The sequence below is a fragment of the Polypterus senegalus genome, chromosome 10 (assembly GCF_016835505.1).
Source record: "Polypterus senegalus isolate Bchr_013 chromosome 10, ASM1683550v1, whole genome shotgun sequence".
Taxonomy (NCBI): domain Eukaryota; kingdom Metazoa; phylum Chordata; class Cladistia; order Polypteriformes; family Polypteridae; genus Polypterus; species Polypterus senegalus.
The window spans coordinates 159,884,328-159,900,259 of record NC_053163.1 but is presented as its reverse complement, the minus strand read 5'-3'; the positions used below and the strand labels follow the sequence as shown (position 1 = coordinate 159,900,259).

Here is a 15,932-nt window from a genome sequence, read left to right as displayed (position 1 = left end):
CCGGTCTAACTCCTCTGGGTTCAGCCATCGGTTGTCGTGTTACTAGTCAGCCCAGTTTGTCACTGCACGATCCACAATGTCTGCCAGATCCGCTCACCCGAGTATTGAAAGCCTACATACGTCAACCCTTATGCTATTCCCTGTCTCAATTTATGTTGTTACGTTAGCTGCTATCTTGCGATCGGGGATTTAAATGTAAACTGAACTATGTGCCTTGAATCTTTCAATGTAAACTAGTAATTCAAAATCGATACTATGTTTTTGAGAATTGATGCACTATCAAAAAACATAATACAGTATTGCAATACTGAAGTGTACGATATTTTTTTACACCCCTAGCAGGCGTGGGGCGCAAGGCAGGAACAATCCCCAGGACAGGGCACCAGTCCATCACAGAGGAACACACAGACTCACACACAAAATATACACAAGAGACATTCAACATAGTCCCCTTCATTTGTGATGCAATTTTCCCAACGTCATACCAACTTTTTAATGCCCAATTACTACTACTCCTTCACCATTTCCAACGAAAATATGAAAGGGGAGAAACTTTTTGAATGTCCCTTGTATTTACACAACAACATATATATTGTCATGCATGTACGCAAGACTTCCGAGCTTGTCAGAGGTAAGCAATACCACCCTTGGACATTAGGTAGTCAGCTAGTAACCAGCTAAGTAAGCCACAACTGACTCCACCCCTTCCAAAGTGTATGTGTGTGTGTGTATTGTGAACGATAGGGGGCGCTCTCGCTCCCTTGAACCCCTGTCCACGACTCCAGACACCAGGTAAAAGTCCTCAAGTTGACTTTATTTTTCTTCCACAGTGTACAAAGCACACTCTCCTCTACAATACTCATATAAATCACTAATAAACCACAATAATACACAAATAACCAATCCTCCAGCTCCCAGACGCGTTGCCACCCTTCCACCCAGCTCAGCTCGTTGTCTGGGAGTTCCCATAGTCCTTTTATACTCCTGACCCGGAAGTGTTTCTGCCCAATAGTCCACAAGTCCTTATTCCTTCCGGGTCAGGGTAAATAGTCCCTTTCTTCAACCCGGAAGTCCGTCGCTCTTCCTGTGACGAACCTCCGGGTCACAGGGCACGAAGAAGCCTTCGGTCCTCCCTGCAGCTCCCTCTTGTGGCCCCCACGGCATCCAGCAGGGCTTTGCATAAAAACTCCAATGTCCACGATGCCCTGCTGGTCTTTTGGGGACCTCCACGCTGCAAGGAGGGCTCCACCTGGCGGCTTGGGGGTATTGGCCAGGATAAATGGCCGGCCATCCTTCACAGTATATATTTTATATATATGGTGATGAGTTGCATGTTTATCAGCACATTGACACATTGTATGCATGACAGTGGTGACCATATAAGCTTATTAACTATTTTCCTCTCAAAAATCTTGTGTCACCTAGCTTTCAAGTGAAATGTTATTATCTGTTGAATGAATGTTCTTCATGCAGAACAATCTGTGCAAAATTAAGTTAAAGAAACCTTGACGAAGGAGATAAAAGGCATGAAAATACAGAACACAATGTACAATGTGGAAGCGATGATTGATTATACAGACACTGCCTTCTGACAGACTCTGAGTGAATGTATATGGTAAAGCATTCTTATTGAGTTGTCCTTCCTCTTTTTTTAACTTGATTTGAAATCGAAGCCATCAGCACTTGACGGCTTTGTCCACTTAAGGTCACCATGGCCAACACCTGTCCTCCATTTCAGAGTATCACTTTATAAGATTGATGCTTTATTCAGTGTCCCCACATAAGATGTCAGCAAATAGGTTCAATGGTTTCTAAATCTCATTATAAATCAGTCCAGATGGGAACAACTTGTCAATATACAAATAAGAAACAGGCTAAGCTCTCATGACTTGTAATTCAGAATTACGCTCCATACTTCAAAGCTTTGATCTTGTGTTTTGTCATTAAATAATCCAACTGATGATCAGCATTTAGGAATCACAGCCTCAATCAACACATGAAGATATGCTCAGCAGCCAGCTCAATTGCTCTACCACATTTTGATCTTGGGTATCTCAAGAGGTTTCACAGCTCATGTGAAGTTTCTTTGGATTGCACTTAATAATAATGATACTATTAATAAATAATAATCAATATTAATTGTTTTTTATATGTAAGGATAGGCAAAGAAGCATTCTTTGACACCCAGGCCAAGGAGCGTCCTGTGCTCTCAATTTGAATAATGAATGGACCTTGGGAACAATTCACTAGAGAAACAAGTCAAGTCTTATGCAAGCCAAATAACATCTAGAATGAAGACATTATCATAACTCAATTTATTACTGATATGCCAATGCAGATCCATCCACAAATATTCACTGTCTATCTAGGTGGCGTTTATGAATGAGAGAAATCTTTCATTAGGGTCAGAAGTTAAGAACGGGTTAGAATGTAACTAGAACTTGAGATCAATCACCACGCCATAAGGTTGTAACGATAATTCAAATGTGGTCTTGACATGACATTTTTAAAGAGGTTTTACTTTTAAAAGCACAAAGTAAAATCTTCTTTTAACCTAACCGTTTCCTAAAAATGGCTATAGTGACATCTCAGAGAGGCACTTACAAATCTGCACCTCAAGTTACCACAGAGAAAACTAAAATATCGTTGTCATCATGCAAACAAAAGGTGATAGAAAATAATAGGTTGATAAACATCATACTGATAAGTATAAAAAATGGAAACCAAAAAAACAGACATCTGCAGAATGTGACATTGACAATCAGCAAATTGTACAGTATGTGTAAAGTCTAAGAATCAGACTACAAACATGAATAGGATCAAACAAAGGTAATAAAACAATAAAAGGACACTCACCCTAAAGTGCCCAGTAACATCACACTGCAGTCATTGACGGTGCCAGATTTGCACAAAATAAAGGCATGAAAGTGATGTGATTCACTCAGGATGGCATACTGAAGGAGTTGTGGAGCCTGAACCTTTGAATCCAAATATGATTTATAGTCCAGTGTCTTACTAACTGGAACACCACACTAAAATGGTAAAACCTTACATCTAAAAGATGACAACTTAAACTGAAGAGAACTGCTTTATAAAAGTTTATCATTTGTTATGAGATTTGCACCCAGATTTTCCTATTCTTTATAAAATTCAAAATGTTTCCACCTTTCAGAAGAACATAGTTGTGCAAATCACCATTTCCCTTGGTACAAATTCAAAGGTAAATGGATAGGATGATGTCAAAGGGACCAGTCATAAATATAAATGGCAGATGGACAGATGAATGAATGCAGAAATGAGACCTATGTCCCTCTACTAGCCAACAACAAATATAAACGTCTTAAGACCCATGTGGCTGATGCAAGATGAAATGTACAAGCTTTTTAGCAATGTTTTTAGAAAAGAAGCAACAAAGGTATGAAAGTATCATCAGCTTTCCTCTATCCAGCACATACAACATCGCAGAAATCTACATTCTCTCTGTGGTAAGCAGAATGACATCAAAATGACTCTATTACTTTCACAAATTTAACAGAATGAATGAAACTGATTAATTTTACATAAATATTGAAAGACTCCCTAACTGTTAAAATTCCATGCGATTTCTCAGACTCAACTCTCATTTAACAAAATGCAATTCACTAAAATGTAAAAAGAAAAAAGATCTGAAGAAAGGCATCAGAATTATAAGAAGCATGACAAGCTAAGCTTCTCTTTCATTCATACAAAAACAAACGTCACCAATTGACAAAAAGTCAGTTGTGATGGGCAAACCTACAATGTTACACTGTCATTTGAGATCATTCACCTTCTCCAGAATGAATGACTGGGTGACTGATACATGGTTTAAATCAACCAGAAAACTGACAAATTATTTTTCTTGTCAACAATGATTCCTGCCTGAATACCACGGAGTTAGGCTCTTATTCTGCCATGTCTCAAAAACTGGATAAAGAGGGAGGAAACCTGAAAATAATAATAATTAAGAAAAGGGTCCAATTAAAAGCAGACATTGGTTGGGACAAAAATCTGTAGCCACAGGGTTCCCCCAGGCCTGAAATTGGCAACCACTGCATTAAGCAAAAACATAATTGGAAACTGAGGACAAAATACAAAGACAAAGAGCACAACATAGTCAACATTAGATCAGATCAAATGAAAACTGATTTACAGACAGACAGACAGACAGACAGAGTCACACATGAGCATCTGAGGTTTGCCTTCCAGGCTCAACTGTGGGACATGAGGAGGCACTGTTGCTGCTGATAGCATGGACTTAACTAGAAGAGTAATAAGAAGACACTTAAAATAAATTCCTCAGACCATAAAGCAGTAATAGAATAAAAGCAGCCATGTTAGGACAGCTCTGTCAGAACACAAACTTCAGAATATTTCTGACAGAAACCACATCATCAGGACAGAAAAGGGAACGGAGGGGAAACACAATTAGTGGTAGGAACAAAACGATCACTTCTTGAAACTGGAAAAAGAAAGCATTGGGTAATGTTTTCCTCCAGGCTGGGAATGTATAACCAAACATTAGAAATTCAAATGTCTATGGTGTTGTTTTCCTCGGGACTGGTAACAAGTGAACCAAAACAAGGAGACAAAGATTCAGGGATAAGGCACCTAAAATGCTGCCCATTACCTGTAATGCAGAGGTGTAAACTGCACACGGTGTGAAACAAATGATGGCAGACAAACTATAAAAACTGGGAAGACAAGAAAAACAAAGTGCATAGTGGGCCATCAGCTGTCATTTTATGTTCAGACACTTTCTGGCAGTACAGAAATACTTCCTAGCTCCCCAACTTCACATACTCACTGCCATTCCAAGAATCCCTGAAAATGTCTATCTACCAAATGTTCCTGGACCCCAGATCATCACACCTGTATGAGCTTGTTGGATATTACATTCCAAAACCATGGGTGTTAGTATGGGATCATGATCCTAGAACTGCAGCTAGAACAGCCTCAACATTACTAGGAACGCTTTCTATAAGATTTCTAGAGTGTGCCTGGAGAACTTGTACCTGTTTGTGAGGTCAGTTACCGAGGCTGGATGAGAAGACCTGCCTCACAATCAGTGTTCCAGTGCATTCCAATGATGATAGGGTTGAGGTCAGGGCTCAGTGCAGCCCACTTAAGTTGCCCCGTGTCTGTATGGACCTGGGTAATAGTCATGCTGAAACAGAAAAGGTTCTCCCCCAAAATGCTGCCACAAATCTGGAAATGCACAATTCTCTACAATGTCTTTGTATGCTTACCAAACTGGGGTGGTGGTCCCATTCTTTAAGAAAGTCAACCAACTTCTGGTGGAACACACTCCTCAAGACACTAGAAAGGCCTATGCCAGGATTCTGAAAAGGATGGTCCAGGTATTGGATGAACCTAACGAGGCACAATGTGGATTTCATCCAAGTCATGGAACACTGAACCAGTTTTTTTTTTTACCCTCACAGGGATTCTGCACGGTTCATGGCAATATAGACAACCATTCTACATGTGTTTTGTGGACTTGGAAAAAGGCATCACTCAAGGTGTCCCGTGAGGGGAGCATCAAAAGTAAGGGGTACCGGGCCTGCTGCTAGCTATTCAGTTTGTACAACCAAAGTTAACTGCATTGCTGGCAATAAGTCAGATTTGTTTCTGTTGGGTGTGGCACTTTGCCAGGGCTGCCCTCTGTCACTGATTCTGATCATAATTTTTACGGACAGAATTTCTAGGCGCAGCCAGGTGCACACTGCACTCAACATACACAATGGTGATAAGTCTTGCATCAGCCAGGGAGTGTGTCAGTGCTGAGTCAGTAGCAGCATGAGCTGACATTACATGAAATAAGTGGCTTCAAAGCCAGCTGCCAAGGAGCCTATAAAAAGGGTAAGCCAGTCAAAATCACACAATCCCTAACCAGTGTGGCAAAAGTGAGTCGTCCTTCTAAGATAGCAATCTATTAATAATAATTCTTTACATTTATATAGCACTCTTCTCACCGCTCAAAGAGATTTGTTTCCCATAGTGAGTGGTGAGCCACTTCAACCACTACTAAGGTATGCGACACCAGCTATTGTTGCACCAGTACTCTCACCAGAAATTAGCCATTGGGCGGTGAACTGGTGAAAAATAGCAAATTAGAGCTACCTAAAAGAGTAATGAAATAAGCAAAACTCCACTGGGTTGGTGCTAGCAAGCATTGTAGAGTGCTAAATTGGTGTAAGGAGTGAGACGTGTTGAAGACCTACTGCAAGAACAGCAGAAATCCAAGAAGTGACATTGTGGGCTTTTCTGAGTTATTAATGGATGTTTGTTGGGCTGAATGGCCTGCTTTTCAGGACTGTCTTAATTCTTTAAACTCAGCCCAATTGTTTTGGACCTGCCAGTGGGACAAAACAATACAAAATTAAAAAAAAAAAAAACTGAATAAAATCACCATTTCCTTGCTGTTATAATTAAAATACAGTGTTTATTGTTAAAATGTCATATTGCATACCCCGACACCACATTGCAATGTTTTTTTTATCTTCTCTCAAAGATGGCCAGATTGCAGCATTATGGCAACAGCTGTACACAATGGCTCTCTTGAACGTCCTGATTCAATTTATACAATTTAACGGACAGACTAAGTCAGAGTGGGGTTTCATCTTACAAATACCATATTCCACTTTCTAGATTTTAGAGTTTTTGTTTTTGTTTTTGTAAAGACATTTTTGAATTGGTGTTGCAATATGGATACACAAGAGTAATTTCTTTACCAACCGTACATGTTCAGACAGAGTAAAATCTGCCTTCACAATGACACACAAGCCAAGGGTCTTCAATAATGGATATTTATGCTATGAAAGCAGAGGGGGGAAAAAAAAGAGTCCTGTTTCCTGTAATGCTTCATAGCAGTAAAATAAGACGTATTACTTGTAGATAATTCATGACCATGTTTTTGACACATTCACTGAAACTTTTATAGTTTTTGGAAGCTTATTCCGACACCTATGAAAACAAGAAAAACGTTTAAAGTGCATTTTTGTTTTGCTAATTATTCTGCTGTAACATATGTGTACAGCATAACTAATTCTCCAACTTAAAAATTCTGACCTTTACTTTGAGGTACAGAAGACGAATATTCAGTGAAAAATGATGAAGTTATGGCCAATTGAATTAAAGTAGCAGAAAATGGGGGGGGGGGAAAAGGGGGCTGAGTTTAAAGGGTTAATGCTCTAATTCCAAGGGGCACTAATTATACTAAATGTCTCATTCTGGGGGACGGAGCCTGTAACATAAGGATTTTTATATAGCGCCTATGCCTAGTAAACAGTATCCACAGGAGGTCAAAGATACAGCTGAATCCTTTTTATGTTACACACTGTAGGAAGAAGTGACCTACACAGAAATTAAGGAGGGACAGTCAATGATGGGGTTTAAATCCCCAATATTATGATCTTACTGTATATTATGTCTATACATACTGAAGACCCTCCCGAAATGTCTTACAGATAATTTCTCCCATATTTCTGTAGTTTTAAAGCCAAAGCAAACAGTTTGGGATCATAAAACGCTACGAGTGAGTGATGAGGAGTTAAAACTGTGAGCTTCTGGCTTTACAATCCGGTGCCTTATCCATCAGGTCACACTGTCTACCAACATATGAGAATAGCAGAGCTTCATTTGATACTTGCCTGAGTGGGGTCAGGATGGGGTAACACAAATGACAGTATTGCCAGTACACAGTCCTTATGATCTCCTTTGGCTAATTGCCTGCTGCTGATTACCAAACCACAGCCAATTTCATTCAGCCTAAATAAGTTCTGTTGTATACTTGCACCCGAGCTTCATGGCAAGAGTTGACCTCTGACCTAGACATGAAAGGTGCTCTCCCAGTGTAAACCTGAGGTGTGGGCTCAACCTAGAATACCATATAATACTCACAGGACGCAGCAGTCCAGATGATTACTGTCTATTTAGGTCAAACAAAACAGACTTGAAGGGATACGCATCTATGACAGGAGATTTATTTTTCTAGTATTATATTTCATTACACGTGACAGATTTAAAATTTCTGTACAGCCAGAGTCTCTCTCTCTCTCTCTCAATTTCTCTTCATTCTGCTGGTTAATGTTTTGGGTATGGAAGACTCAAAAATAAATTTCTACTAATGCACATCAATAGTCATAAAAAGGCAAAAGATATGTCTGGAAATTCCACACCTACTTATTCATGACTTCATTTTGATGCCTAAAACTCAGGAAGATAAACATGCTAACCAGTGCCCCTCTTCTATGGTGTGTTGCTTCTCTTATCCGAACAATCCTCCTAGCAGTGTCATCAGTGACACTGCAGACAAGTAGAGTTTGTGGCCCCTGGTACAGCTTTAAATCCAACTACATAATCCACCAACACTAAGCTCCAATTGCTTTTATATGCCAGGGATCTTAAAGGATCAAATTTCAACAGCAGTACACATGCAGCCGCTCAAAGATCTAACAACATTAAGAATCCAAAGTAAAAAAAAACACAAAACCACTCAGCCATGATAATGCAGCCCTTTAAAATGAAGCACAAGGAATCAATGGACTGTTCCAAATGAACACTGGTGGCCAAAGCTCTCCAGAGGAAGGCATCAGACAAACCTTTAATCTGCAACACACAACCTCTCCACCATCAAAAAGAGACTTTACTTTATCACTTTTGGACGACTAACATCAGACTGTCCTGCTACATCATGCGACGATAACGTCCTGCATGAATCAGCATTCAGTTATCCAATACTTACACACAAAGATTAGATTCAGTGCTTTTATAAATTAGAGATCAAAAGTATGATTTTTAATTAGACCGTTATTTCTTTTGCAATGAACTGGCACTCCATCAAGTGCTGATTTCTACTTCTAGATAGGCAGGCGCTACCTCACCATGACATGGAACTTACTAGATATTATTTCACTAAAATGCAAACATTATGCACATAACTTCACACTATTAGTCAATGTAATGTTATCTTTATAGCAGTTATAATGGTTAATTAATTTAATATGCAACTGCCATGCATCAATTATTTTTCACTTTACCTTTGCAGAAGGGTATCAAATTTCACAACCAACACATGTTTTTCCATAAACCACAACTGAACCCATAAAGAAATTACACGTTAGGAACATAGGGAAATTGTCGACAAGACCCAATTGCTTATTAATTTCTATTGGTTTAAAGTTTAAAAGAAACTGTCCACTATATTATTTGGTAGCTTATAAATATACGGTATTACAGTTGTTTTTGTGTTATGAATTATATATAAAGTAGAATGTCTGTCTGGCTGTCAGTATGTCCCCTATACAATCCTGTCTGGACCAAATCTGGCATAGTTCCTCTCTAGGACCATATGGACAAGACAGACTATTTTGGAACCCAAATTTTTGACCACAGGGTGTCAGTGGGTTTTTTTTGTTTGCTATGTGGTAAAGTTTTCACAGTAATGTCAATTTTGCATAGATGTTCTCTAGATCTAAGTGAACAAGAAAGACTATTTTGAAACCCAAATTTTTCTTCCCTGTGGTTTCCGGTGGGTTCTTTTCCCCCTGTGTGCTACAGTTTTCACACTAGTGCCACCTGCTGGCTTACAGCAACAAAGCAACCAAGCAGACTGAAGCCAGACTAGCAGACAAAATGACCAGACCTTAACATTACTTACCCAGGCAACACCACATGTTGCTTCTATCTACTGTTATATAAAAAGGGATATCACACACTTTTGGTTGGGTAAGGCTTGATTGAGAGTGGAACAAAGGAGAATCAAAAGGTTGCTGTTACTGCATTGTAGCCTTGAACTAAAACGATAAGTCAAACATAACAGCATTCATGGTTCCAACCCAGCAAGGGGTTACCACAATACTTTAATCCAATAATACCCAAAAGAGAAGAAATTCTCAACCTCATGAAAGCAGAGACATCACTAGATAGGCATGGTGGATGACAGGTGGGAGAGCTAGCAATAATACCAGGGCCACCATTAAAAAAAAAACTCATAAACATTTGCTTTCTTTCCTTAACCCATTCTACAAATTTAACTGGGCAATGCTGGATGCTTCAGCCAGTTAGGTAAAAAACAACAAAGGATTTGAAATAAACCTTTCTACTGAAGATTGTCTTACGGTGCTACAAAGACAAAAAATCACAATGAATTGTCAACTGAACATTAACAATCAAATAACTATTACTTAAACAGCTGCAAACAAAAGATGCTAACCAGATACTGAATCCTAAAACCTATCTTTTGGGAACTATATAAAAGGCAAAAATGTTGGCTGCCACAAAAGCTGCCTGCAGATAATGAAACAATAAAATAAAACTCCTGCATGCTACCAATTTATACATTCCAATATGAGAAGGTTCTCATTTAATAAATGAGGGCACTGCACATAAACTCCTTCACCCTCATTGCTTTCACTCACGGCACAAACTCAGTCACAGAGGAGGAGATTGTCTGTGTTGTACTTTCCTTTTTTCTGTCCTAATCGTGAACAGCAAGTACGGTTCTTGGCCTTTTCAACTCTGGTCACAACACACAGTGCTTTAACCTTCATAGAAGCACAGAATAAAGTAAATTTAATGATGACAACTAAAGTAGAAATACTCAAGAGTCATATCCTCCTGATTGTCCGCTATTGTAATCCCACCTATGCTCACTGAGTCATTCCATTTTATATACGTTTTAATTTGTGACAAAACTGCCTTGTTATGCATTAGAACAATAGTGAAGAGAACAGGCCATTCAGCCCAACAAACTCATCTATCCTATTCACTAAGATTGTCTAAAATAACATCAAGTTGAGGTGTGAAGGTCACTAAATCCCTACTCTCCATCACACTATGTGGTATTTTGTACTTTGTGTCTATGGTTATTTGCAAAAAGAAAATCTTACTAACATTTGAACAAAATCTGCCCTGATCAAGTTTGTGTGTCCCCATGTTCTGATTACAGAACTGATTTTAAACTAACAGCTGGGATCCGCTGTACTAATTCCTTTCATACTGTAATTTTAAACACCTCAGTCACTTCATCTCTTGAATCTCCTTTTGCCTGCATGGAAAAGGTTCTGTTCCTTCAATCTCTCCTCATAGCACATACGACTTAGTCCTGGAATCAGCCTAGTCACTCTTGTCAGGACTTTATCTAGCACTGCTATATCTCTTTTTGTAATGAGGAGACCAAAGTTTTACACGGTACTCCGGGTGAGGCCTTACTAGTGCATCAAATAACTTAAGCATAACGACCTTTGACTTATACCATAGGCAAGTCAAGTCACTTTTATTTGTAGAGTGCACGTAAAATAACAGAAGTAGACCAACGTGTTGTACAGCTTCCATAAATACACCAATACGTTTTATATATGCACTAAATAAATACACCAAAATAAATACTCACATACAAGTTTAAAAAGCTAAGGCAAAAAGGTTTTCGGGCAGGATTTAAAAGTGACCAAAGTTGCTGCTGACCTAATATTAAAAGGTCGACTATTCCAAAGCTTAGGGGCAGCTCTGCAAAAGCAGGTCTCTGCTAAGCTTAAGTCTAGAACTCAGCACGACCAATAGCTTCTGGCCACAGGACCTCAGTGATCATGGAGGACAGCAAGGGTGTAAGAGGACAATAAGATAAAAGGGGGCTAAATCATTCAGGGACTTGAAAACAAACAGTAACATTTTAAACTCAATATTATAACAAACAGGAAGCCAGCGTTCTGGACTAGCTGAAGACGAGCAAGGGATGACTGATCAACTCCAATGTATAAAGAGTTGCAATAGACCTATGTCCTGTTAATGGCTTCTGTACACTGTCTTGATGTTGACAGTGACCAGTCCACTATGGCTCCTAGGTCCTTCTCATTAGGGGTACTTTCACATTTCAGACCTCCCCGTTGTGTATTCAAATCTAACATCTCCCTTCCTACATGTAATGATTTACATTTACTTACATTAAATTTCATCTTTCACAAAGCCTTAGCCTGTATGCGATGCAGGTCTCTCTGTAACAGTTCTACTGAGTATCTATCTGTATCCTCCAAGTTTAGTGCCATCTGAAAGCTTAACCAGCTTGTTTTTTATATTCTTATGTAATTACAGGTGTGCACAACTTAACGTCTGGATGGATGAATCAATGATGGAGTTCTTTGGCCAAAATAACAGTAGACATGTTTGACAATACTTTAGGAGAAGAACCCCACACCAGCTTTGAGGTATTGTAAACTCTAAACCAGAACATTTCCAACACAACAATCTAGATGAGAACAAGACATTATGGCCAACAAAGCCTGGCATTCCTATCCACTAAACTGTTCTAAAACAACATCAAGTCGAGTTTTGAATGTTCCAAACATCCTACTGTAGCCCTGGAATCAACCTCCCCACTGTCCTCTCTTTTCTAGCACTTCCATATCTTTGTGTAGCCTGGACACCAAAACTGCACCCAGGACTCCAGATGAGGCCTCACCAGTATGTTTTAAAGCTTGAGCTGAACCTCCTGTGACTTGTGCTCCACACATCAAGGCGCTATATAACCTGACATTCTGTGAGCCTTCTTAATGGCTTCTGAACACTGGCTGGCAGTTGACACAGTTGAGTCCACTACAACTCCAAAATTCTTCTCATAAGGTGGACTTTCAAATACCCCCCATTGTGTATTCAAATCTCACCTTTTTACTTTCTACATGTTATACTTTACATTTACTGACATTAATTTTCATCTGACACAAACCTGCCCAAGCCTGTCTGCTGTCCAAGTCCCTTTGTGATGATTCAACAGAATTGCATTGCCACCTCAAGACTTGAAGAGAATGTGAGGCTCAAAAAAAAAAAAGAAATGGAGGATTATGCACCGGTGTAGTCAAAACTCTGATTTGAATCCTATTGAAATGTAGAAATGGGCAGAACATGGAAAAGAAAAACCCCGCAAACATCTTGCAAATGAAGGAATTTTGCATGGAGGAGAGGAGTGTAAATAATTTCAACAAGTTGATGTCAGAGACTGCAAAACGCCTACAAGAAGTCATTTCTGCTGAACAGAGCAACACCAGCTTCTGAGGCCAAGAGTGGACTTGCTTTTTCTCCATTCCATCTTTTTTGTTGAATAAACAATGGAAAAGGCTACTCTTTCCTGGTGTTTTTATTTAGGTATGTCACCTTTATCTGTAGCCTTGCACCCTGTGCTGGATGGGATTGGCTCCAGCAGACCCCCGTGACCCTGTGTTAGGATATAGCGAGTTGGAAAATGACCGACTGACTGACTTTTATATTGTATGTAGTCACTGTTTGTGTGAATATCTTCTGTTTGCCTGTTCAAATATGTTAAAAGGTCAACTACTTCCTTGGGTTATACTTACTTTTTCACATGGCTGTTCATCATAGAAAGTAAGTGATATGTCAGGATAGGAACCATGGTAGCTCCTGTCTGCAGCTACTGTGACTTTTAAATTGTGAGCAAAAAAAAACTAAGTATTTCGTTTTCATTACATTACAGCTAAGGGACATTGGCTAGGAACGTGCAAATCTTAATTTTACCTGGGAACGACTTTATTTTTAGATGTTAAATTCAAATGTACTGTCAGGTCCATAAGTATCTGGACAGTGGCACAATTTTCATCCTTTTGTCTCAGCATGCCACCATAATAAAACAATCAAGATGTTACTGAAGTGTAGACTTTCAGCCTTAACTGACAGCCATTCTTCCGCACAATCTCTCCATTTCCAGGGGTCCAAAAGTATTTGGACATTTGACTGACTAGCTGTTTCCTAATCAAGTGTGAGCAGGTCCCTAATTATTTCATTAACTGTTAAGCAGGTAAAAGGTCTAAAATTGTGGAATGTGGATTTGCTTTTTGAAGCTGTCACTGTGAACTCTCAATATGAGGTCCAAAGAGCTGACCGTGCAAGTAAAACATGGCCATCATTAGGCTGAGTAAACAAAACAAATCCTATAGAGAGATAGCAAAAACAGAAGGAGTGGTCAAATCAAGCTTCTGGTACCTTCTTAATAAGAAGGAACGCACTGGTGAGCTCAACACCACCAGAAGGTCTGAACAATCATGGAAGACAACTGCGCTGGATGATCATAGAATTCTGTCCTTGGTGAAGAAGAACCATTGCATGACATTTAACCAAACCAAGAACACTGTCCAGCAGGCAGGTCTTTCATTGCCAAAGTTTACAATCAAGAGAAGACTTCATGAAAGTAAAGACAGAGGGTTTACCACAAGGTGCAAACTACTGGCAAACCTTCAGAATAGGAAGGATAGATTAGACTTTGAGAGAAAACATTTTTAAAATGCCTGTCCAGTTGTGGAAAAACATTCTTTCGACAAAGGAAACTTAAGATCAATATGTACCAGAATGATGGAAATAGAAACGTATGGAGAAGAGAAGAAACAGCTCATGACCCGATGAATACCACATCATCTGTGAAACATGCCGCGTGCAGTTTTATAGCAAGAACGTGCATGGCTGCCAATGGAAGTCAGTCACTGGTGTTTGTTGATGATATGACTGCTGGCAGAAGTAGCAAGATGAATTCTGAAGTGTACAAGGTGCTATACGGTCTGCTCAGATTCAGACAAATGCTGCAAAACTGGTTGGGTGACACTTCACAGTAGTGATGGACAATGAGCCAAATCATACTGTGAAAGAAAACCAGGAGCTTTACAAAGCAAAGCAGTGGAATTTTCTTTAAAGGCCAAGTCAATCAACTGAGCTCAACCCAACTGGACATGCAAGTCACTTACTAAATGCAAAACTGAAGGCAGAAAGTCGAACGAACAAGCAGCAACTGAAGACAGCTGAAGTACAGGCCTGGCAAAGCATCTTGGAGATGGCCGTGGGTCCAGACTTCAGGCAGTCACTGACTGTAAAGGAGTTTCAACCAAATATTATATTTATAGTTATGTTAGTTTGTCCAAATACTTTTGAACCTCTGAAAATGGGGGGCATGTATGAAAATAGTTGTTTTTTCCTGGACAGCTCATACAATGTTTTTGGTAAACTCCATGAATTAAAGCTGAAAGTCTACACTTCAAACACATCTTGATTGCTTTGTTTCAAATCCATTGTGATGGTGCACAGAGTCAAAATTACAAAACTTGTGTCACTGTTCAAATATTTATGGACCTGATTGTATGTGACTGATTTCACCACTACAATAAAAGTCACATTTAAAACTAACCTGGGTACATAGCATACAGCATGACACTCTCAGTGTGCACATTTGCTGTTCTCACCATGCAGACTCTTTCAGTTTCTGACCACCTGATGCAACATTTACATCATTGCCCATTTGTGATCTATTTCTCCTGACGCCTGACTGCTCCCCAAACCGCCACAAAGGGAGTCTCCATGGGCTTAGTGCAGCCACTTACTTTCACAGTTAGGAATTATTTGCATTAGTCCTTGCAGTCTGAAATCAAGCACTTGGGTCAAGTGCATGGTGCTATTTTAAGCAAATCCTGACCGCTGATGAGCTACTGTTGTCTGATAATTCACACACCAAATCCAAGTGAGCTCACAATATATGCTTGGCTAATGTCTGCCCAACATCCTTTTTCTTCAAGCATTTAAATGCTGAATCACTCCATCTAGTAGTTCAGCACAGCTTTACACAACAGAAAGCCTGCATGAAAAGACAACTAGAAGACTGGCGTTCATATTGGTGTGAGGTGGGAGGGAGTTTGTGGGGGGGTGAAGGGTACAGACTTCTATGCAGCAGGGCTGCACATGGCATCATTCTCTTGGGAGCCGACTGCGGCCTAGCAGCAGCCTGATAACTTAACACAGACATTTTGGAGTATGGCTTCTCAGATAAACAGCGGTCGGCAAGCTTTTTTCTGGCTTGCACTCCCAAATGTAAGAGGCACCCGATTGGGAGCTGAAGGCCGTTCATATTCTCTACTGCCAATTTCAAC

At 39.7% G+C, this 15,932-nt stretch overlaps 1 protein-coding gene across 7 annotated transcripts in view; it reads right to left on the bottom strand.

Annotated features, from left to right (window-relative positions):
* Positions 1-15,932, bottom strand: part of nfic (nuclear factor I/C) — a 468,411-nt gene that overhangs the window by 383,116 nt on the left and 69,363 nt on the right. The window lies entirely within an intron of this gene.